At 45.6% G+C, this 24,904-nt stretch overlaps 1 protein-coding gene and 1 long non-coding RNA gene across 3 annotated transcripts in view; one reads left to right on the plus strand and one right to left on the minus strand.

Annotated features, from left to right (window-relative positions):
• Positions 1 to 24,904, minus strand: part of OLFM4 (olfactomedin 4) — a 183,496-nt gene that overhangs the window by 102,496 nt on the left and 56,096 nt on the right. The gene's annotated exons all lie outside the window — the stretch shown is intronic.
• LOC129463972 (uncharacterized) lies at positions 5,956 to 16,839 on the plus strand. The gene is made up of 3 exons (XR_008651368.2): positions 5,956 to 6,006; positions 14,286 to 14,447; positions 16,056 to 16,839. It is a non-coding gene; the product is annotated as an uncharacterized lncRNA (long non-coding RNA).

Consider the following 24,904-nt stretch of genomic DNA (forward strand, 5'->3'; position numbering starts at 1 on the left):
GGCATTTAGAAGTGTGGAATATTTTAGCAAGAAAGGATTCAAGAGAAAAGGAGGGCTCACTGCTTTCCCTACACATACACACCTACGCACCCTCCTACAAAGCTTAGCATCGATGGTGAAAGATTATGTTCCTCCTGAAGATTTCTTTGTCCTCATTCCTGAGGTGTTCGGCTCTGGATATATTGAGGGAGGAGGCATGAGGCAGGGGCTGCCCCCTCCTTGAGCCATCCTCCGGCCTGATTTGCATAAGTTCCAGTCTCTTGGCCCAGTTTCTGTCCCTTCTCCAAGATCTGCCACCATCCCCAGAACACTGTGTCCTCAGCAGCCTGATCCCAGGCCCAAAAGCACTCAGCATTTCTCCCAAGAGCAGGAACTGGGAGCAGAGCAACCTTGTGACGACTCCCACCTTCCTCCCTCTGAGCAGGGCTTCTCCCTCCGCAGCTGCCAACACTCCTAATGTTATTGTGCACGGGAGGCCCCCAAGACGGATCCAACAGGAGTGAATTAATAATTGCTGGCAACGAGCTCCTGCAGCAAGCAGCTCCTCCCCCTCAGGGACCGTTTGCCCTTCTTCGGCGAGTCCTCCATGACTGCTTTGCAAACTCTGTGTGAACGAAAAGCTTAGTAGTATTATGTATTCTTAAGAGTCCCCTCAATTTCAGAAAAGCTCATGGCTGGGTGTCAGGACACTGACTTTCTTGGCTGGCTCATCCACAACTGGGAGGTTACCCTTGAGTGGGTCAGAATCTCTGTAGGTCTTGTTTCCATATCTGTACATTTTTAGGTCTAGAAACCCAGGTGAATGAGCCATAACTCTTCCCCATCTCCAGACCCTGTTGCTGTCACTTAAATTTAGTCCCTCCTCCTGCACCTGAGATCTAGTGCCTGGGTCATTGTTCCTGGGCTACAAAGATGCTACAGCAGCTTCTCCACAGTTGATCTGACCTGGGGCACATGAACCAACAAACAGCCCCATCTCAGGTTCTTTCCTCCTCCACCTCCTAATGTGTCTCAGTCCACAGGTCCTTGGTCTCTACACGCCCTGTTGACTTCTCTTTGAGGCATATTTGGGGCTTACGCTAAGCCCTTGCTCCTTATAGGGCCTTAAGCAAGAAGATTATGGTGCCCATCCACCTAGTTCCATGAATAATACAAACTAAATGTGCATTTTGGAAAGCAGCCAAAATATATGCTGAAATTTTCATTTTTTTAAAGTTTCTGATAATGTTTGAAAAAGTTTATCAAGACTGCATTTTTCTTTTCTTTTTTTTTTTTTGAGATGGAGTCTCACCACTCTGTCGCCCAGGCTGGAGTGCAGTGGCGTGATCTCGGCTCACTGCAACCTCCGCCTCCCGGGTTCAAGCAATTCTCTGCCTCAGCCTCCCAAGTAGCTGTGATTACAGGCCTCCACCACCACGCCCATCTAATTTTTGTATTTTTAGTAAAGCGGGGTTTCACCATATTGGCCAGGCTGATCTTGAACTCCTGACCTTGTGATCCACCAGCCTTGGCCTCCCAAAGTGCTGGGATTACAGGCATGAGCCACTGCGCCTGGCTAGGCTGCATTTTTCTTAACCCACCTCACTGAGTCTTCCCATTGGGTGGGGTCCCCTAACCTTGCTTGAAAGGGCTCCGGAGAAGCCCTGCATGTTGGCCCCTTAGCACAGCTGGTTAGACTGAGTGTGTTCACCTGACAGAGCTAAACCAATCAGAATCTTGAGAGGAAAAACAAGTCTGAATTAAGAGACAAAAAAGCTACAGCCCCCACAGAGTTGGGTGCTGGTGCTGTGAGGCTGAGGTCAGGGTCCTTGCAATGGTAAGGACAGTGAAGGGCAAGCCAAGTTACAACTGCTTGCAGAGCAAGCCAGACTAGAGGAGAAAAGAGCAGATGTGCAAGACAAGAGACCAATGCAGCTCCAGAGAGACAATCTGTCCCTGCTGACAACTCCTGATTCCTGGGAGACTTGGCTGCAGCCCCTGCAATTCAATGCCATGAGATTCCCTTGAGTGCTGACACTTAACCCCCTTTCCCCTACCCTTGTTATCAAAAGTGTGGTCTGTGAGACAGCAGCATGGGCATCACCAGGGAACTTTTTAGAAATGCAGAACCTCTAGCCCTACCCCAGACCTACTGTAAACAAATCTGCATTTTAAAGAGATCTCTGGATGATGTGCACATAAGGGCTGCTTTGGAGGGAGTGTCTCTTCCTGTTAAGACACCCTGCACTTGGTAGACCCCCACGCCTGCTGGAGTCTCTGCCACCCAGCCCTGCTGCTGCAGCCTCTCAGCCCTGGCACTTCCCCAGCCACCCAGCTCAGCGCCTGGGTCTGACATCCAACAAATCCAGTGAGGAGTAAATTAATCATTGCTAGCAACAAGCCCCTGTAGCCAACCAGCCTCTTCCTTGAGAGGACAATCTGGCCTTCCTCACAGAGTACACCACCACTCTCTGCTTTCCTGACTCCAGGGGCGGGGGCGGGAGGGACTGCTGCCTGCAGCCCCATGGCTGCTGGCTTACACCCTGCAGGAAACTCTCCAGTTACTCTTAAGGCTGTGGGTCCTGCCTGCCCTCAGCTTGCTCAGTGGAACTTCTAGAACCAGCTTCTGCCCAGTTTCCCCAACCCCTGGGGCAAAGTGTCCCCCTCTTTGTCAACCCACAGAAGGTCTTGGAGCTTGGCTGCTAGAGGCCTGCTCTGGTGACAGACACTGGACCTAAGCGGGCAGAGTCTTCTAGGCCCCCACTGGCATCCAGGAGCCAAGACTCTAGGCTACAACTTCTCTGCCTGTGTCGGAGGTTCCAAGATTGAGTGTGTAAGACACTGGACTGATGGGAAGCCTCCTATGGGCAAGGACAGAGGAACACCATGCCACACAACCACACATACACAGTTCCTCCAGGAAGACTGGTCGGAGTGCAGCCAGAAAGCCCAGCTTGCTCAACAGAGAGGTCTTCATGTCATCTGGGTGGGTCAGAAGACTCAGTGAAGGAAGGAGGTACCCAACCCTGATGTTCTACCTAGGCCTCCTGCCTTACACATATTGCCAAATGTGGGCCAGGGTCTCCCTAAAACCACATAACCATAATCACTTGTGTCTCCTATTGTTTTTAGAGTCTGCAAACCTTACTGTACCTTATCTCCTTGAAGCTTCACAAGAGCTCCAACTTACTCTAAAGTGAACATGGTCATTCCCCAAATGAGAGACCAGGGCTCAGACAGGTGAAGTGGTTGACCCAAGGTCACACCAGTTGTGGTGGAGCTGATGCTCAGACAGAGGTTTTCTGACACTGGTCTACTGCTCTGGTGCTCTAGGCAGCCAAATTTCTTTTTTTTTAATGTTTCATTTTTAACTTGTGGTTACATTGTAAGTGCATATATTTATGGAGTACATGAGATGTTTTGATACATGCAATGCACAATAATCACATCAGGGAAGATGGGGTATCCATCCCCTCAAGCACTTATCCTTTGTGTTATAAACAATCCAATTATACTCCTTCAGTTATTTTTAAATGTACAGTTAAGTTATTATTGACTATAGCCACCCTGTTGTTCTATCAAGTAGTAGATCTTATTCATTCTTTCTGGTTTTTTCTACCCATTAACCATTCCCACTTTCCTGCACCCCGTACTACCCTTCCCAGCCTCTGGTAACCATCCTTCTACTCTCTATGACCATGAGTTCAATTGTTTTGATCTTTAGATCCCATAAATAAGTGAGAACATGCAATGTTTGTCTTTCTGTGCCTGGTTTATTTCACGTAACATCATGACCTCCACTTTCATCCATGTTGCAAATGACAGGATCTCATTCTTTTTTATGACTGAATAGTACTCCATCATGTATATGTGCCACATTTTTCCCCATTCATCTGTTGATAAACACTTAGGTTGCTGCCAAACTTTGGCTACTCTGAACAGTCATGCAGCCAAATTTCTTAAAAGAGTTGTTTTTCTTGTGCTAGCCCATATTATTTTCCACCTCTCGATCTCTTCTCAACACACTCTGGACATCTTCCCTCATCTTGCCACAAAAACAGCTCTCAAAGTTACTGATGAAATCTGTTATAAATTGACTTGTGCACCCCAAAAGGATGTGTTTGAGTCCTAACCCGTAGGACCTGTGAATTTGACCTTATTTGGAAATATGTTCTTTGCAGACATAATCAAGTTAAGATGAGGTCAGACTGGATTAGGGTGGGCCCCATCTAATGTGACTTGTGTCCTTATAAAAAGAGAGAAAGGCATGAAGACACACAGAGGAGAAGCCTATGAAGGCCTTGTGAAGATGGAGGCAGAGAATGGAGTGATGCATCTACAAGCTAAGGAACGCCAAGCATCTCTGACAACCACCAGAAGCTGAAAGAGGCATGGAAGCATCCTTCCATTGAGCCTGTAGAGAGGGCATAGCCCTGCCCACAACTTGATTTCAGGCTTCTTGCCTCCAGAACTGTAGAAGAATAAATTCCTGTTGTTTTAAGCCACCCAGTTTGTGGTAATTTGCTATGGCACCCTAGAAAATGAACAGGATCACCTTTTTGTTGGATTCCATGGACAATGTCTATTCCTCATATTATTTGACATCACAGCAGCATACAGCACTAGTAACCCTGCCTCTTCCCACAAATGCATTCTCTCCTGGAAACCGTGCCCACACATTCTCCTGGTTTGTAACTTCTGGCCACTTCCTTCTCTGTCCCCTCTGTAAGCTTACCTTCGTCTATCTGGCCAGCACACTAGATTTCCTTAAGGCTGGGTCTGTCCCAGGCCCACTTGGCTTCTTCCTCTTTACTCTCTCCCTAAGCCATCTCATCCAAGCCACAACTTCATTTACCACCTATTCATCAATGACTCCCAGAATTAGAGTCCAGTCCTCTTCTCTGAGCAACAGAAGCTCATGTCCTACTGCCTATTTGGCTCTCTCTTTTGGCTAATCAAACTGATTGTGCCAAAAGCCCAGTTCATCATTTTCCCCATCCATCCAGTTTGATTGATGGAAACCTAGAAGTCATCCTTGACATGTTCTTTTCCTTCACCCTCTGTCTGATCCCTTACCAGATCTTGATTTACTTTAAAAACATTTCACCTTTCAAACCAGTTTATTTCCTTCCATCACCATGCCCCCCATGCCAGCATGAGCTGGTGGCATCTCTCACTTGAATCCCAGAGACAGCTGTCTCTTTTTGCTTTCCCCAGCTTCTCCTTTGCTCCTTTCCATCCATTCTCCACCTAGCAGCCAGAGCAACCTCAAAACACAAATCTTATCATATCTCTACCCTGCTTATAATCTTCAATAGCTTTCCGTAGTTGTTAAGATAAAGAACAAATCCCAAAAGGGAACTCTAAGACCTTGCAGAGCACTGTCCCTCACCAGTTTAGAGAAGTTACTTTTCTGTGTCTCAATTTCCTCTTCTGTAAAATGGAAATAGTAAGAGTACATATGTTATAACTTTCTCAGAGAAAATAAGTGAATTTATACACAGGAAGTCATTCCATGGTACCTGGAACACCATAAACCTTCAGTAAAATCATTAATATTAGTATCAATATGATTATTATTACCACAATCTTTATTAATATTTCTAATCTTACAATGCAACTTTTTCCCTCCTTGCTCTCCTTACCCAGACACACTGGCCTTCTTTCCTGTGCTTAACCATCCTATTCTCCCATCTGCCACAGGGCCTGATATGGTTTGGCTGGGTCCCCACCCAAGTCGCATTTTGAATTGTAGCTCCTATAATTCCCACACATTATGGGAGGGACCCAATGGGAGACAACTGGGGGAAGTTTCCCCCATACTGTTCTTGTCATGCTGAATAAGTCTCATGAGATCTGATGTTTTTATAAGAGGCTTCCCCTTTCACCCGACTCTCATTTTCCTTTTGCCTGCTGCCATGTAAGATGCGCCTTTCACCTTCCACCATAATTTTGAGGCCCCCCCCCAGCCACGTGGAACTGTGAGTCCATTAAACGTCTTCTTCTTTATAAATTACCCAGTCTCAGGTATGTTCTTTTTTTTTTATTATTATACTTTAAGTTTTAGGGTACATGTGCACAATGTGCAGGTTTGTTACATACGTATCCATGTGTCTCAGGTATGTTCTTATCAGCAGGATGAAAACAGACTAATACAGGGCCTTAGCACATGCTTAGCATATACCTGTCATACCTTCCACCTCTTTGCCAAGTTACTTACCACTCAACTTGCAGATTTCAGTTGAAGTATCACCTCTTCAGAGAACCCTTCCCTGATCTTCTAGACTGAAATTAGAATACTCAGCAGAACAACATGTTCTCTTTGTTCATTTACCATTGTAATTATACTTGTACTTGAGCAATCATTCCATTAACATATGCCTCTTTGACTAACCTGAGAGCATGTGATCACGGGGCTCATGTCTGGTTTTCTTGCCATTTATCCCCAATGCCCTAGCACAGTGACCCTCAAACCTCAAAGATTCTTTGCTGAACATATAAATGAACACTCTCTCCATCCAGCTCACTACCTCAAGTAAATATCCCCTTCTCTAAGTCCCCCTCAGGCCCACAGTGCTGAACTTGCTACTGCAATGAGCAGAAGAACCACTCAGGTTAAGTTTTTGTGAGTAACCCCGCTCTGTTCCAAGCAATAGGGAGGCAAATGTTCTCTGTTCTGTTCCTTCTGTCTGGGCAACCCATTCCAGAAGCATTAAAATCATCTATCATGCTGTTTATCACAACATATCCAGATGCTCTGAGCAATAAAGCCACTCACAATACACAGACATCCCATTTTGGGAAGATGCTCCCAATCAAGCCTTCCCAGGGGATGTTTCAGAAAAGGAGAGACCCCCATCTGTCTGGGAAGGGGACCTGCTGTCTGTGGAGCTTCTTTCCAGCCTGGCAGCATATGTCATGGGACCCGCCATAGGAGCCTGCAGGTAGCAGACCCTGACGTGGAGCGGTGTCCAATCAGGCTGACAGCAAATTCTGCATTTGTTCAGGGTACTAGAAAATGCCAGGTTCGGGCTGATTTTCTAAGAGTCTCCTGTTCAAAAATAAAGAGAGTTTTTCCCCCGCAGCAGTCAAATAAAATAAAACTTTGCCAAAAGAGGTTTCTGCTGAGAACAAAATCAAGATGCAAAAAGAAAAGTGGCTTCAACTCCTGAATCAATGAGCCAAGCCTAACAAGATGAAGTTTAATATGAATTAGTTTAAGGTTCTCTAGTAGGGTCCAGAAAGCCAGCTGAAAGCAGTACAGAATGGGGTCAGATAAGCCCTGGAAGCAGCCAGTGTGAAAAAGATTGAGAGATTTTCGTTGACTCTGCTAAATAGCAGTCATCACTGTGACACTGCTGCCAAGAAGGCTGCAGCAGCATTCATGGAAAGATAGGACCTGGGGAGATGAAAATGACTGTCCTGCTCCCTCCATACTGCTCCAACCACACCCAGGATACTGCTCTTGGTACAGAGCACAGAGCATAATTTTCACAGAATACAGTCAAGCTGAACAGCATTACCAAGCATAGGGGTAGTTTCCTGGAAGACTCACATTTCAGTGCAAGGTTCAAGGAACCAGGACCACTTGGCCTACAGAGCTGGTGCCACAAAAGAAACAAACTAACAGCATTTTAAAACTTTTTTTTCTAAAAATTCCATTGAATTTCTTTTTTAAAATAAAACAACTTTTAAAATGTGATCTCGCTGTGTTGCCCAGGCTAGTCTCAAACTCTCGAGCACAAGTGATCCTCCCAAGTAGCTGGAAATACAGGAGCATGCCACTGAGACTGGCTCTTCCAAAACATTTGGCAGATGGGGAAGAAACAGCATTCTATGCAATCCCTTAGAACTAGACAGGAAAATGGAGAAGTAGATTTGGTCTCAATGTAAAGAACATCAATGTTAGTGTTGCTTTGTCTCTTATTTTTTAAATTACACAACTAATACATGTAGAGTATAAAAGAAAAATTCGAACAATACATACATACACAAAATAAAAAGTCACAGTTCCCCAATTAACTTCCCCACTTACCCACATTTCACTCTCCCTCCCAAAAGGAGCCACACTTAGTTAAAAAGTGTGTATACTTTCAAGTCTATTGGAAATGCATGTTTTCACACACACAGTTTGGGCTTGTGGTTCCCCATCAACGGGACCATACCTTTCCTGTTGGGAAATTTTGCAGACCAGAGCTATCCAGAGAGGCAGTGGGCTGTCTCCAAAGAAAATGAGACCTCCTCCACTAAAGATGACCAAAGATGGACTGTTATTAATCAGAGTTCTTAAAGAAGGATCTCAAGCATTGGCTAGATCCTTAGTTCTCTCAACATTCGGCTTGAAGAAGAATCACCTGGGGTGCTTTTGAAAATTCAGATTCTCAACCCCAAATCCAGAAAACCTGACATAGAAGTTTGTAGAGGCCACAAATCTGCATTTTTGACAAGCACCCCAGGTCAATCTAATGTGAATCATCAATGGACCACATGTTAGAAAACATTGACACTAACAATATTAACTTCACTCTAAAGCAATAGGATCCAGGGGATGCTACAAAAAAAGGGCAAAGACCCCAGCAGAAATTTAGCCAAAGTGCATGCCCATCAGCAAGGTTCCAGGCCATCCCCTGGCTAATCCAGCCACCAACCTGAGAAATCCTCTTCTGCCAAGATAGCTATTTCCTACCAGGGTTTCAGCTCCTAATGAGGAACCGACCCCGGAGTGACAATGGCTGCTTGTTTCCAGGCCATCTCTGAAGGGTTCATGCACAAAAAGACTTTTTCTCACCTCAAGGTGCTCTTGGCTGGTTAAACAGGAGTGCTATGCACAGCAGGACCATGTCCTCAAATGGTCGAGGCCATTTGCTTTGTCAACTGACAAATGTCGTTTATCATTTGAGACAGAGATTGGATATTGGGGCCTCTGGCTGGTGAAAGCTGTTGAATATTTTTTTCAGGATGGCTTAGCAGAAACTTGGCAAACTGACACGTTTTCTTTAGCTGTGGATTTAAAGGTACAGTTTTTCTCTGTATCAGCCAGACATTACCAGATGGCTTAGCCCCGCGGTTCAGTTTCACAACTTGTAGCACCGAACTCATGCCCTATCTCTTCTTCAGGGGCTTTGCCAGTATTCGTCTCACCTCCCCTCACACTAAAATTGTCAGGGGGTGGAGACTGAGCTTCTTCCTTCTCCCACATCCCCCACAGCACCTAGGACAGTGCTAGACTCATACCGTACCCAATGCAAATATGTCCTCTGATTGATTATTGACTGACCGTTACCAAACATGTCTTCACTGTTTCCTCATCTGTCTTAGTCATGGTGATCCAGCCATGTAAATTGTTCTTCCGTCTCCACTCCCACCCCCTTCCCTTCCTTGTACTACAGGACACAATCTAAGACCTCCTTCAAAATGGCTTTCCTTGAGTAAGTCCTAATCTTTCTCTTACTCACTTTGTGTTTCCCTGGTTAAATGCAGGAAAAGCTTGGAAGGATGCATTTACTTAGACATGCTGTATGTATATTGTCTTTTTAACTAGCCTACTGGTTTCTCAAGAATGGACATAACATTTTTCTGCTGGCTTTTGATCCCAGATTGCAACTTCTACCACGCTAAGCTTATAATAGGTGTTCATCAATGAACGAAAGAACAAAGGAAGGAATGAATGAATGAATTCTTTGTTTTCATAAGGATACTTTTGAATCAAACTAGCTTGTAGTCTAAAAAGCATTTTGCAGTGTTTAAAGTCCTTTCATGTAGATTACCTATGTGAGGAAATACACAGAAAGTCTGTCTTCCCCAAAATCGCACAGCTAATGCCCAGCAGAGCCAGGACTCAAACAGGTGTTCCAATTCTAACTCCAATAATCTTCCTACAAAACCAGACTATCTTAGAGGTCCGTACTAACCTCAAAAGGGTCTGTTTTTGATATTTTCTCTTATTATAAAATTCATGAGCCTTAAAAAAATACATTAACTTCTTTGCAGACTGTTTAGTTATTAATAATGCTCTGAGTGACTAATTTAGAATTTATTATTTTGAACCATGAACAACAGCCACACATATTTCATTATTTAGGATAGTGAGTTATGCACTTGCCTAATTAGTATTTTAAGGTTTGTTTACAACTTTTGCAGTAACGGACTTCCAATGCTGACTCTTCCCTAGGGCTTCTTGAGTCTTTGCATGTTATGGTTACTCTACTTGTCCCTAAGGATTTTAAAGCTTTCTACACTTTAATTCATTTACATAATCCTTCTGGGACCAAAACACAATACAAGAATAATAGCTAACATTTATTGAGCACTTACTGCATACCACACATTGTGCAAACCACTTTATATGCATTACCTCGTTTAATTTTCCCTTGAACATACGAAGTTGGTACTGTTAATATCCTCCTTAAAGAAAAGAAACTCAAGTCTCTAAGATGGTAAGGAACATTTTCAAGGTTACATAAAGCATAAATGCAGAACTGGGACTCAAACCAACGGTTATTTGACTCCAGAGCTCTAATTACTAGCCCCTGTATTGTAACGACTCTAACTGGAAACCAGGGGATCTGGATTCTACATGAGCCTTTGCCATTAAACTACAGACTTCAGGCAGGGTGGTATTCACAGAAGAGGTGACATTTGAGCTTGAAGGTGAGTAGGCATTTGTAGCACAGTAAAAAGCACCTCAAGCAGAGGGCAGAGTATCTTCAAAGGCTTCGAAATGCATGAAAAATATAAACACTAAGGTTGACAATGCCATCAAGGCTCTACAAAGGTATACCCTTAGGTGACAAGAGAGCAGTACCATACCTAGGGGGTTTCCCCAAAATGTGTTTTGCATAGATTTGGCAAGCATGGGGGAATCAAAGAGACAAAGCAAACACTCAGGAGTGCCCAAGTCTGCCAGGCACAGTGGCTCATGCCTATAATCCCAACACTTTGGGAGGCTGAGGTGGGAGGATCATTTGAGGCCAGGAGTTTGAGACCAGCCTAGGCAACACAGCAAGATACCATCTCTACAAAAAGTATTTTTTAAAAAAATTAGCTGGGTGTAGTGGCACACCCCTGTAGTCTCAGCTACTCAGGAGGCCGAGGCAGGAGGCTCACTTGAGCCCAGGAGTTTGCAGCTGCAATGAGTGATAATTGTGCCACAGAACCCCAGCCTGGGCAACAGAGTGAGACCCTGTCAAGAAAGAGAAAAGAAAAGAAAAAGACCAAATCTGACAAAGTCCCAAGGCAGCCTGATAGCACCAGGCTTCAGACGTCACAGAAGCAGAGTGACCTGGTGGCTTGGACATAGGGCAGAATCCCTGTCAGAAAAGCAGGTGTGAGTCAGCATCTTACATGCTCCTGCTAATGGCATCCTCCTTCCTTTAGAGAAATCTCTCTCCTGTGGTATATTTCTGTTGAGCTGCCAATCACAGCCCTCTCCAGGGAAACTGAACCTTGAGTTTGACGAGCAGGGGAGCCAAGCAATTATAGCTGTCATCCAAGGATTGTTCTCTAGGGGATTCATCCACCCGCTGAGAGACCAAGACCTGCCCTGGTTTCTGCCCTGCCTGAAGCCTAGTTGTTCAGTTACTATTCTTTGCAAGCCACTCTGAAGCCATCCAATGTTGGATTCTTGCTTAAGTTACTTAAAGTCTGTTGCTTGCAGCCAAATAATTCTAATACTCAGTGATAAATAAAATATGGCCTGATAAGAATGTCCTGTACGGTTTGGGGCTGGTCAAGTTCAAAATGGCCAATATCTGGAAGTGACAACTGGGCAATATAATAATCTGCTGGATTTACTCCAAGAGAACTGTCTTGGGAACACTTCTATATCCAGAAAAACCTAATAGTACATCTCCTAGAAGCAGGCACCATCTTGCCAGAACATTCCATTCCAACACCGATGAAGTTTCCACACACAGCGGCAATCTTCACTCACTGCTGCATCTTCACTCTCTCCATCCTCCTCCCCCAACTCTACGTTGTCCATCCAAACACTACAGCCTAAAGGTAAGGGATCAAGATATTTTTTCCTGAAAGTCAACAGGCTGAAGGAAGTCATAAGTTATACCAGTCCTTACAACCCTGCGAGACAGAATTATTACCATTTTATCAAAGTAACACCAACTCACTCAGCAGTTTGCACATTTGAAAGCAGCCAAGGTCCATCTGGGCTCTTTTTGCTACCTGCATCAGACATACCTTGTGCCTCCTCAGCTTCAGCTGTCTCCCTGACCCTCAACCTCTTGCTTCATCTCAGTCACAGCCTTGGCAAACCAATTACCCAAGGCCTGCTTGGCTCTTCCACCTGAGGTCAACCAGCCACCTAAGTGGTGTCAAAGGTCCCCAAGACCATCTCCAGGTTCGATGATTCACTAAGAGGACTCATAGCACTCAGCATATATAGTAGTCATGGCTAGGATTTACTGTGGCAAAAGGATACAAAGCACAATCCACAAAGGAAAGAGGCACATAGAGTGAAGTCCAGGGGAGAGCAGGCACAAGCTTCCAAGAGTGCTCCCCCAACAGAGTCCCACAGGACTCACTTTATTCCTCTAGCAGTAGGTTGTGACAAGACAATGTGAAAGATGTCTACCAGGGAAGTGCATTAGAGACTCAGTGCCTGGGGGCTTCTACTGGGGGCTGGTCACATAAGTACCCTCTGCCAGCACATACTAAAATTCCAGACTCCCAGAAGGAAAGCAGGTGTTCAGCATAAACTACATGGCATGCCCCCAAACTTTCAGGCATGGTGAGCCATTCTTAGCAAGGAATAGTAGGAATCCCCCTGAAATCTAAGTTCCCAGATGCCAGCCAACAGTCAACATTGCAAGCAGGCCTTTTTAAGGGTTACAGTCTCTGGCCTGCTATATTTACTCTTTTCCGCATACATGTGAATTGGATGAAATGTCACTTCATAGCACGTGGGCTTAGACTTCTTGAGTGGCTTTCAACAGGGTCAGATAAAGCAGACCATAAATACAGGGAAGTTCTCTCCCCATGGGGCTTAACTTTGACTGATAGAGGTAGCAATGGGAGGAAAATCTCCTTCCCTTTTTCCTCTCAAGGACTGTTTTGAGGCACGTTTTTACTGTCTGGTCTGTCTAGAAACATTCTGCATGGCTGAGCAGGTGTACCTGCTGAGTAACTAGCTGTGGGTTTTTTGTCGTTTTGTTGTTGTTGTCATTGTGTATGTGCCCACATACACACCATGAAGCAGTGGCCAACACAGCAACTCAACACCTTGTATTTGCTGCCTGTCTTTGCCTGCTTCATTTCTCTTTTCCTTCATTTCCATTGCCCTGGGATTGTACCTCCCAAATAACACATTAGCACTTAAGCCTTGTTTCTTTTTTTTTTCTTTTTTCTTTTTTCTTTTTTTTTTTTCTTGAGACAGAGACCTGTTCTGTTGCCCAGGCTGGAATGCAGTGGCATAATCATGGCTTACTGCAGCCTTGACCTCTCAGGCTCCATCTATCATCCCACCTCAGACTCCTGAGTAGCTGGGACTACAGGTACATACCACCATGCCCAGCTAGTTTTTTGTGGTTTTTGTAGAGACGAGGTCTTCCTATGTTGCCCAAGCTGGTCTTGAACTCCTGGGCTCTAGCAATCTGCCCACCTAGGCATCTCAAAGTGCCGGGGTTATAGGTGTAAGCCACCGTGCTCAGCCCAAGCCTTGTTTCAATCTCTGATTCTTAGGAAACTCTACCTAAGACACCACACTCTGTTGGAAATATATTGGTACAGTGCCACTTTTGTTTCATTTTACTCTGGGACGAACGACCCAAATAGGCTGAAATGGCCTGGATGCATGCCTTAAAGAAAGGTAAATGTCTCTAGAAGAATTAGATCATCATTCATTTGTATAACAAAGTTCTTACCAAACACTGATAAAATGCCAAGCCTAGGGAAAAAACAGTGAGTTGGACAGACATACATGGTCCTGCCCTTGAGGATCTTGCAGGCTTGTGGAAGGGACAGTTCATTAAATCATTACAAAAATGTGTGGTAACTACTCTGATAAAAGCCAGGGTACCACAGCAACGTGTGATAGGAGACCTAACTTGGTCCAAGGAAATGCAGCCTTGTGGAGCAAACAGTACTTAAATGGGAAATGGAAAATAAGGAGGAGATAGTCAAGGGAAAACCTTACGGGAAATGTCTAGGCTGGAGACGTAGATTTAGGATTCTTGTCCATATATAAGTAACTTAAGTCATAGGAGCCAAGGGAGTGGTTAAGAAGGTGCAGAGAAAAGCGTGTCTGACATTGATAAGGTGCTTAACCCTCTCTCTCTCCTCTGAACTCCCAGGAAACTCTCTGGACGGCGAAAACTTCTCAAAGTCCATAACATTTATCTGACACCTCAACTGTGAATTTACATTTCATTTGCATCAGTCTCATGTCTGCAACTAGGCTGTGGTGACCTTGAGAACGAGTGAATCAAGAGCCTTGTCCAGCACTGGGAGCGGAGGTGAGATCAGAATGCCCAATTGTCTAATTGACCTACTGATTGGTTAGAATCCTGGAATGGGAGAATGCCTTGAGGGTTTATCTATTTAAATCTCCTCAGTTCACCTATAAGAAAATGAGGAACCAGAGAGAGATGAAAATTTTCCCAATGTCCTAAGATTATCACACTGCATCATAACTGCCCAGTAATTTTTCCATCTCCCTCATTAACCTCTAGAAGCCATATGAAGGTAGAGTCTGTGTCTATCTTGTGTGCTCTTGTGTCCCAAGGGCTTAGTACAGGGCCTGGCACACAGGAAGTACACAATACATGTTTTGTTTTGTTTCATTTTGTTTGTGAGACAGAGTCCCTATTGCCCAGGCTGGAATACAAGGGCACAATCTTGGCTTGCTGCAACTTCTGCCTTCCGGTTCAAGTGATTCTCGTGCCTCAGCCTTCCAGTAGCTGGGATTACAGATGTGTGCCACTATGCCAGGCTAATTTCTGTATTTTTAGTAGAGACGGGTTTCACCATGTTGGCCAGGGTGGTCTCGAACTCAAGTGCTCCACCTGCCTCGGCCTCCTGAAGTGCTGGGATTACAGGTGTGAGCCACTGTGCCTGGCCACAGTACATGTTTTTTGAATACAGGGTGAATAGAAACCTAGTTCAGGCGGAACTCAAGCTAGAAAGCATGTTCTCTGACCCTGCCAGAGTTCCATCCATTAGCACTAAGTCTCCCTTCCTCATCACGTGCCCAACCAGCTTTTGGAGGCTGATATTCCACTCAATGGAGGCCCCGGCTCAGAGCCTGCCCCTGGCTGCTGCTCTGAGTATCAGAAATATGTTGAGAAAGTGCTTTAGTTCAAGCACAACGTCCAGCTCAGCCTGAAAACTCTGCTAGCACTATTGATTTGTGTAGAGTTTTGAAATGGAATGAGTGGCTGATTTTCTCCAAATGGCACATTTCATTCATGATGCATGATTGCAATCGTGGCAGCCTGAAGCCTGCAGTCCTCGGCTCAGCAAAATGATAAAAAGAAATGGCTATTTTCTGGAGTGAATACACTGAAAGGGCAAGAAATCCATATTCATTTTCTTGCCTCTCGGCTGGACTCTGTATTTCGCAGGCAGGTGGAACAAAAATCTTTAAATATCATGCTGATCCAGGAAATGCTCAGCAATATTTAAAGAGCTCTGCGTGCCTGCCTCGTGCCCCTCTCCGTTCTCCGCAGGCGGGCCCCACGTCACCGGGCTGCATGGCCATCCTCACAGCCACCGTGAGCGGGGCTGGCGCCAGACCCCAGGTTCAGATTAACTGGCGCGTGACCTTTACAAAGTACTGTAGTTTATAGGAATGTTGAATTTTTCAGTAGCGAGGGAGGACTGGCGCTAGTGGGAAGGGAGAAATGGGAAATGACTCCAGGCCATTTAAGCCTCCAGGGGGAAAAATGAACTCAGCTTGGACTTTAATTATGTCCGCTGCCCTCGGAGGCACATAAGAAAGACAATGGCCTGAAACCATTAATAACGATTCTCCTGCCCTGGCTCGTGATAAATAAGAAGGTCAGCAGAATATGTAGATTCCTCCTCCTCCCTCCTCCAGCACTGACTTCCTTTTTCCTTGGCAGGTGGTTGGAAATCCCGGACCCCCGGTCCACCAGCCTTGGCCTCCTGCAGATGCTAGGCTCGGGATGAAGTGCGGCCGAAGACTGCTGGGAAAAGAAAAGAAAGAGCCCTAATATGCCATATCGGGCAAGCCGTGGGGTGGCCCACTAACTGCTTTTTTATGATTGTCACTTACTGGCTCTGATTTAGCCCCACTTAAAGAGTGGTGGCAGCAATTGTGGAGGGCCTCAAAGGGAGACTGATGCAAGTGAGGGCAAAGTATTATTGGGAACGAGGTCAAATAGGTGATGAATGGGCCGTTATGAGGAGGGGCAAACTGACATCGTTAGGGATGCTGCAACAAGCTGGACGTTGATCTATTGTCCGCTCTGAGATCTCCAACAGGCCATTATGGCTCCCCTAATGAGATTGTCATGCATTTCTTTTTATGTAGCTATTAAAATCTTGTCTACATCTGCTGAAGTTTTCCTGGGGAAGGGCTCGAAGGGGCAGCCAAGGGAAAGACGCTCGATATTTTCCTCTCTTCCGCAGGCTCACATGATATTCCAGAAAGGGCTCAGGTGTGACCCAACGGCTGGCAACAAACCTCCGGAGGGTGGCAGCAGAGGGTGGGGAGGGGCCTGGGTTTGGAGGAACATGGGAGAGCAGGGTTCAGGAGAAACCTTCACAAAGGACACTCCTGATCAAAGGGCCTGCTTGGAATGGCCAACAGAGTGCTGCTTGTCCCATCACGTCTTTCTAACCCCAGATGGCGAATAACATGCTCTGTGATTCTCATTCACTCAAAATCCCTGGATGCCAATGTGTGGGTGGTGACTCAGCCAATTCCATTTAATGCTTCTCAACTCAGGCACAAATACTTCATTTTTTCTCTGTAAGCCTGAAGGAGGAAAGATTGGAAGGAAAAGCACTCGACAGCTCCATGATTCACTGCCATATTGGCCATGGGTTCAGGACCATTCAAGGGTCCATGAGTGTGCTGGGGTAGGGTGAGGGAATTACACACAGATCTTGACCATGCTGCCACTCACAGACTAAGGAAAACCCTGCCTCCCAGCCCAAGGTAAACTTGTTTCATGAGAAGCCATCACCAAAGGCCCTGCCTGAGACTGTCTGCCATGACAGCCATGGGTGCTGTCCAGTCCAGCTCTGAGATGGGTGGAATTTGCTGTCCGTTTCTCAGGGACAGATCTCAATGTGCACAACTGGATCTGTTTGAAATCGAAAGTACTTATTTTTATGATTTTTCCAGAACAACAACCACCACCACTACCAAAAAAAAAAAATACATTAAATTGCATTTAAATGTAAGCAGAATTACTCAGAATGGGTACTAAAACATCTCCAAGGGAGGGTTTGCAATGAATATATCTGATGTCTGGAAATAGCTCCACAAGAGGTATGCAAGGAAATCCCCTCTGTTCTAATGAGACAATTTGCAATGGGTGAATACATTTTGATACACAATGCTTCAGTGTCTGGTTTGTTTTAGAAAAACAGGAGCCCCTTTCCCCTTTTCCAGGCCAAATGCAACACAATAAGGCAAAGCCACATGAATCTATTATGTCTTATAGGGCTTTTAGCAGGAGTATGACTGTTTAACCAGGCAGTGACACGAGAAGAATTACTATTAGACACTCCAGCTGAAAGTAGAGATTTTATTGATTCCCCACACTGGCCTGCCTTTTTATCTTTGATTGAGTAGCTTTCATGAATCCAAAAAGGTAGCACTCTTGCATTGAAAGCAGCAGCAGGCAGTCCAACCCGGACTGAAACCATCTGTCAGTCTAAAAGAAAGACGAAGGTACTTCCCAAAGTCCCATCTATCCAGGCCCCTCTCCCACGGGACATCTATTGCCTACCCCAAGTGCAGAACCCAGCCCCTCTGTTGTATGGCTTCTGGAAACAGCTAAATCTTGACAAAGGGTTTACTGAAGAGATAAGCAAAATACACCTTTGTGTAATTAGGACACTAATGGCACTCCGAGACAGAGTAATTATTCCCCCTTTTTAGGAAAGCAGTTAGTTCTGCACATTTCTACTCTCCAGGTTTTTGTGATCATTATTTTTTATTGTTTCTGAGGTCTCATTTTGAAAACGATTGGATTCGTCTTTCTGTTTACTAAATATCAAACATGATGTACAAACATCTTTCAATTAGGTGTTCTGTGAGGAGCCTGCTCTCCCCCTCTCTATTTTACACAGGACTCATTTGCATTCATGGGCAAATTAGAATGCAGAAAAGCGTATGAGCAATGTGCAGGTTTACACTTCAGTGAATATTCATAAAGTACCGATTCTCCTTGCAACCATTTCCCTGCAAATGGCCCTCCCACTATGTGTGCTGTGTTTGTCATTCAGGGGCCTTTTCATTTGTTTTAAAGTGCCAGGTTTAGAGACAACACAAATGTATTCGGGCAGACCCTGTGAAAGCCAGAGCTGAAAGGAAATGGTATTTGTGTTTCGTGACACAACAAAGCACACTAGGAATCCTCAAAATTCACGACATTGCCACTCTGTGCAGGTATAAGAGAAATAATCCAAAGTGACAAATGGATCAGGCTGAAGCTGAAGGAAAGATAACCCCTTGTTCTGCAATACAAGCTTTGCTCTCCAAGCTCCTGCCAGGACAGGGTCCCCGGTACACAGATAACTGGGGTTCTTGTTGCATGCCCCCCAGGGCCCTGTCTTCTCCAAAGTTAGGTCTCTGTGGGTGGCATCATCCTGACAATTCAGACTTTATAAATAAAATCCACTTCTGCCTGTATTGTGTTGCTCAGATAAAATGTAAAGTAATTGCATAATCCATCCCCAAATCAAATAAGCCCTCTCTGTGAAATCCAAGGAATCAATAGAAAAGCAAAGAATAGGAAAAATTAAAGGTAGAAGCTTTATCTGAATCATCTGTACTCTGGGAAGGAAGCATATTTTAAAACTGGAGCTGTGTTTCCAATCCCACAAGCATCCGCACCTCAGGTGAGGAATTGGTCAAGTGGATGGCAGGCTTGGGACAGGGCCAGACTATGGAAAGAGAAGAGGAGGGCGTCACATAGAGCAGGGTCCTGAGCCCACAGAGCAAACCCTCCCCCCCTCCACCTCCACCCCAGAAGGGACTTCCTAAGCAAAAGCTTCCTGGCTTTTGACCCTGGCTTTAATGCTTATGGCTTAGCCATTGCCCAGAAAGAATTTAAAAGCATGAGAGGAAAAAAATATAAAAATCAGAGTGAGAAGGAGCTACAGGCCCAAAGAGCAGTGGGATGGTGAGAATGTCATGGAGCTTCCACCTGACTGCCTCTTGGCAACTCGTGGGCATGTGTAACTCCAGAGGATATAACCATGGACAACATTCATGGACTGAAGCCAATGACCTGGCTTCCTCCATGGGGAAAATGCACATTTGTATGTTTTGCTGACCCATGCTGGTTAATCAGCCAACTAGACTTGCGCCTTGGAAGCAGACATTTATAGGCTCCTCAACGACCTCCAAATGCCCCACTACCAAATCCCCAAAAAGGAAATAGCTTCCCTAACAGCTGTTACCAATGGACAAAGGCCATCTTTGTTCAGCTGCTCAGACTATGGTGTTGCACCATGCATGCCTTCCAGACTGACAATCCCAGATGTGCGAAGCTGCTCTGTGAGTTCCTGTACCACCCTTAGAGTCATTTTGTTGGCAAATGGTAATGAAAAGAGAAGGAGGAGAAAGAAACTGTGGACACTGAGGCATAAGCCCAGGGAGAAATCCAAGTACAGTCATCCCTCTGTATCTATGAGGGATTGGTTCCAGGATCCCCTCTGGGTACCAAAATCCATGCATGCTCAAGTCCCTTATATAAAATGGCATAGCATTTGCATATAACCTACGCACATCCTCCCAAATACTTTGAATCATCTCTAGATTACTTATAATACTGAATACAATGCCTACACATCACTTCATTTGCGTGGATTCAACATAATGCTCAGCACTAGACAAATTCAATTTTTGCTTCTTAGAACTTTGTGGAATTTTTTTCTGAATATTTTTGATCTGCAGTTGGTTGAATCCATAGATGCAGAACCCACAGATACAGAGAAGTGACAGTACTCAGAATCCTCCAGACTCAAACATGGGTGAAGGCACACAGATGTAGACAGGCTAGAATTTGCTCTCAGAGATATTCAGGTCCCTAAGACCTGAAGTCCATCAGGGAACAGGGGTTGTGAGGCTCTTTTGGAAACAAAGCGCCCACAGACATTTTCTAGCAAGCATTCTTTTTCCTTCCAAACCCATCAGAAGGAATGAGGTTGCATTGGTGTAGATAGATGCTGCTCTGTAAGGCTGGGGAGGAGTGCACTAAGGGAGATTTGTCCCATGCCACGGAGACCTGCTGTGACCTCTCATGAACTCCAGGTGCCAGCCCTCTCTGCTTTTTTCATCTCTCATTCTCATTCTGACTCCAGCCCAGCTTGTAGTCCATGCTCAGTCATTTCCACAGTGAGCCCCCTCACTTCCTTTCAATCAGATTTATGTCACTCTGCTACTTGCTCAGGTCCTGTTTTCATATCCCTCCTTTCCTTCCCTTCCACATATGTCAAAAGAGGCACTGATGCTTCCACCGCCTCCCCACTCAGTCTCCTTTTATCCTTTATTCCCTGTCCACCTGCCTCATCTCACAAGGCTCAGGAACTATCTCCCAAATGCCATAGGAAAGACCTTTCCTCACTCATCCCTCTGACTTCCAGGCAGCCTTTGACCCTGCTGACCATCCTGTCTTCTTCAAACATTCTTGGTTTTTCTGCCATTTTAGCAGCCTGGGTGTTCCCCACCTTTCTGAATGCTCCTTCTTGGTTGCTTTCACCAGTGTCTCTTTCTCACTCTCTAAATCTGAGGACTCCCCAAGGTCCTACCCTCAGTCTTCTTCTCTAGCCAGGTTCATTTCTTCACCTCTTTGCAGATGACTCACAGTCTGTCTCTGCATCTCTGACATCTTCCCAGAGCCCCAGACCCACATTTCTAGCTGACTCGTGGACATTCCCATCAAGATGTTCTAGTCAAACACGTTCAAAACACGTTCAACAGCATGTTCAACATCCAGGCTTCCCTTCAGCAGAGATTTGTGTGGACCAGATGCCAGGCAGTGGGCAAAGCATTGAAAATACAAAGATTAATAAGATCCAATCCTTGCCCTCAAGGCCTTCATAATCTAGTGGAGGAGACAGACTTATAATCAGGCAATTCTAAGAAAATGTGAAAATGCAGAGAGACACAAGATATTATGAGTGCATTGAAGAGAGGTACTTAAGTGAGAAACTCCACCCAGACTGAGGAGGAGGGAATCTGGAAGTTTTCTCAGAAGGTAGGATGCCTGAATCAAGTTCTAAAGAATAAGTATGAAGAGATGATTAGGAGGAACTCTGAGAGCACAATTAGGCAGAATTTATTGACAGTATCCTATTGACTGATTGTTCGTTGGCAGTGACAAAGAGAAGTCAGGCATGACACCCAAGAGTCTAGCTCCACCAATCCCAGGTACCCAGTGCTCAAAATCTCAAAGCCATGCTGACTTCCTCTTCCCCCCACCCCTCCCAATCTATAGTTCAAGAAATGACACTCTCACAGATCACCTGAGGTCAGGAGTTCGAGACCAGCCTGACCAACATGGCAAAACCCCTTCTTTACTAAAAATACAAAATTAGCCTGGCATAGTGGTGCATGCCTGTAATCCCAGCTACTTGGAAGGCTGAGGCAGGAGAATCACTTCAACCTGGGAGGTGGAGGTTGCAGTGAGCCAAGATCACGCCATTGCACGCCAGCCTGGGCAATAAGAGTGAAACTCCATGTCAACAAAACTCTCCTCTGTCCTCAGTAGCCTAAGGAGCTCCTCTTTCTTTTTCCCCTCCTTTTCCTTCTTCTCTCTCTTCTTCTCATCAAACTGCTCTACTTACTCTCTTCTGAACATTCTCACATCAGTGTGTCTCTGCTCAGGCACCTGTGCACCTGGAATGATCTTCTCCACCCATCACCCTACCTAAAATAATCCTGTCCAAATTGCAGAATAATATGTGTAATATTATATTGTCTTAGTAAAAACAAGCCCACCTATATTGTTTGCATACATAGATTCAAAGAAGAGGACAGGAGAGGAGAGGAAAAGAAGGGAGGGAAGAGAGGATAAAAGGAGAGGGAAGGAGGAAGAAAAGGAGGAAGGAAGGAAAGGGGAGATGAATGGAAGGAGGGAAAAAGGACAGAAAGGGGGAAGTAAGTACATTTGTTTCCCATTGCTGCTATTGCAAATTACCACAAACTTGGCAGCTTAGAGATATAAATGTATCACCTTATAGTTCTAGAAATCACAGGTCCGAAATGAGTAAGCAGGAGGGGAATTCCTCCAGTTCTTTCTGGAGCCTCCAGGGGAATAATCCATTTTCTTACCTGTTCCAGCTTCTAAAGTCTGCTTCTAATCCCTGGCTCACGGTCCCATTCTCCATCTTCAAAGCCAGCAGTGCAGCACCTTCAAACCTCTAAACCTCTCTCTAACTCTGACTTCTCCAGCTTCTCTCTTTTATTTAATTTATTTATTTATTTATTTATTTTTGAGATAGGGTCTTGTTCTGTTGCCCAGACTGAAGTGCAGTGGCATGATCATGGCTCACTGTAGCCTTTACCTCCCCGGCTCAAGCAATTCTCCTGCCTCAGTCCCCAAGTAGCTGGGAGTAGAGGCCTGGATAATTTTTGTAGTTTTTGTAAAGACAGAGTTTTGCCATGTTGCCCAGGGTGGTCTCAAACTTCTGGCCTCAAGTGATCCACCCACCTTGGCCTCCCAAAGTGCTGGGATTATAGGTGTGAGCCACCACACCCAGCTTTCCTCTGACAAGGACACTTGTGTTTACATTTAGGTCCCACCTGGATAATTCAGCATAATTCTGTCCATTTCAGGATCCTTCACTTAATAACACCTGCAAAGATTTTTTTGCCATATAGGGTAATATATTTAACTGCTGGGGATTATGACATGAACATCTTGGCAAGGCGGGGTACGGGGGTGCATTATTCTGTCTACCACAGGGAAGGATGGAGGAAAGGAGGGAAGAAGAAAGGAAGAAGAAATTCTATGCAGGACTCCTCCTCCGTGACGTTTGTCCTGAGTTTTCAACTGTCTGTTCTCTCGTCCAACTCTGAACCCTAGCCACCCTTGATCTTCTCTCTTGTGGTTCTCAGAGAAGCTAGAATTTAAGGTCCTTGAAGCAGAAACTGTCCCTTTCTCATCTTTGTTTCCTCTGCTGCCGCTCGCCAGGCCTCGTGCATAACACTGGCTCAATAATACTTGTGGAAATGGATTGAATTGTTGAAAACTCAGCTCCCCTGCCTGGGCGTGCCCTTGTGGCCTAGGCTGACAGCCTTGAGATTACTGCCCTAATGAATCAAGCTGCTGAGCCTGGCCCAGCTGTGCCTTTCCGAGTGTGTTCGGGTTTGCTTTGCCAAGTGCAGATTATTGCCCCTGTCACCCGCTTTTCAAGACCCTGAGCCGCCAAGCCGAGGCGGGCAGGACCACCTGATTGGAGTAGCAGCTGCAGAGGCAGCCAGCGAGACATGGCTTCGGCTCACCTGCCTTGAGTGACGTGAAACATAATGCCGGCCTCCAAAGCTGCCAACCGCAAGGCTGCAGAGGCCCGAGGCAGGGTTGTCACCATTTACCCGACTGGTTCCAGACGGCCTCTCCCCATCCCGCTCCTACCACCCCTGTTTACCTGGTGGTGGTGATGTTTTAATAAAGATGTGGCTGTATGTGCTCAGAGGTGGTTGGAGGTCTTTTTTTTTCTTAATGAGACAAGAATGTATACAATTCCAGAAATATCAGATCAAGCACAACTGTGAACATTTAGAGGTCAGAGATGTCTGGTTTGAGGGTCCCTGGAATCTGGCCCATAATGAGTCCAAGGGAGGATCCCCAAGGCTGGCACAAGACAACTGGCTAATGGGCCTGCCATCTTTGGACAAGGCTACAAGGAAAGCCTCATGGCATCCAGGAGGACCTAAAAAGGAAGCCGCAGGGCAGCCCCTGTGACGCTGGGTACAGCTCCCAGGATAGAGGAATGAAGGCCTCAGGAATGAGGAAACACAGCTGCCAGCCTGCAGCTGTTCCCATCCATACCTCCCTCTGATGGCCTCACTTTCCTTGCTCCCCACAGAGGGTGAAGTGCTTTCACCTGGGCTCTCTCCTCCTCTCTCTCTCTCTCTCTCTCTCTCTCTGGATCCTTCTTCCTCTGAGAGTGAAGAAAGAAACCAGGTCCGGGAGTGATGAGTGTGGTGAGGCTCTTCTAAAAGCAAAACTTTCCCCTGTGTCTGTGAATTATCCATTCATTCATTCACTCAGTAGGCACTGAAGTCCTATGATGAGCCAGGTGCTGCCTGGGTGCTGGGAAACTGCAGTACACAAAGCAGGCATAAGATAACTAAGATAAATAAGTGAAATAGATAGCATGCAGGATAGTAATGACTGCTGAAGAGAAAAATGAAGCCAAGAAGATGGAGAGGAAGTGTGAAGAGGGCTGCAATGTTAGCTGGGTGCAGCCAGGCACTGGTTGGCCCACACTGACTTCCCTAAGCAAATGCTTTTAGAATCAGTGTGAATCCATTTCACTTTCCTAATCTCTGAATCTCACTGCTCCCAAAGGTTTGCCTTCCAGCTTTTTCCTCTCCTCCCAGTTTCATGCTTGCACCACTGTATTCCTGCTGCCTAGGAATTTGCTCCTCTAGATTTCAGTAACTGGAATTACAATCAGCCTGAGCTGTTTGTAGGAAAGCCAGAGCACCTGGTCTGAGTTCCACCCTCAGAGGAGCCAGGTGGTGGCTGGCAATCCCCTTTGC

Source organism: Symphalangus syndactylus, chromosome 15 (genome assembly GCF_028878055.3).
Source record: "Symphalangus syndactylus isolate Jambi chromosome 15, NHGRI_mSymSyn1-v2.1_pri, whole genome shotgun sequence".
NCBI classification, from domain to species: Eukaryota; Metazoa; Chordata; class Mammalia; order Primates; family Hylobatidae; genus Symphalangus; species Symphalangus syndactylus.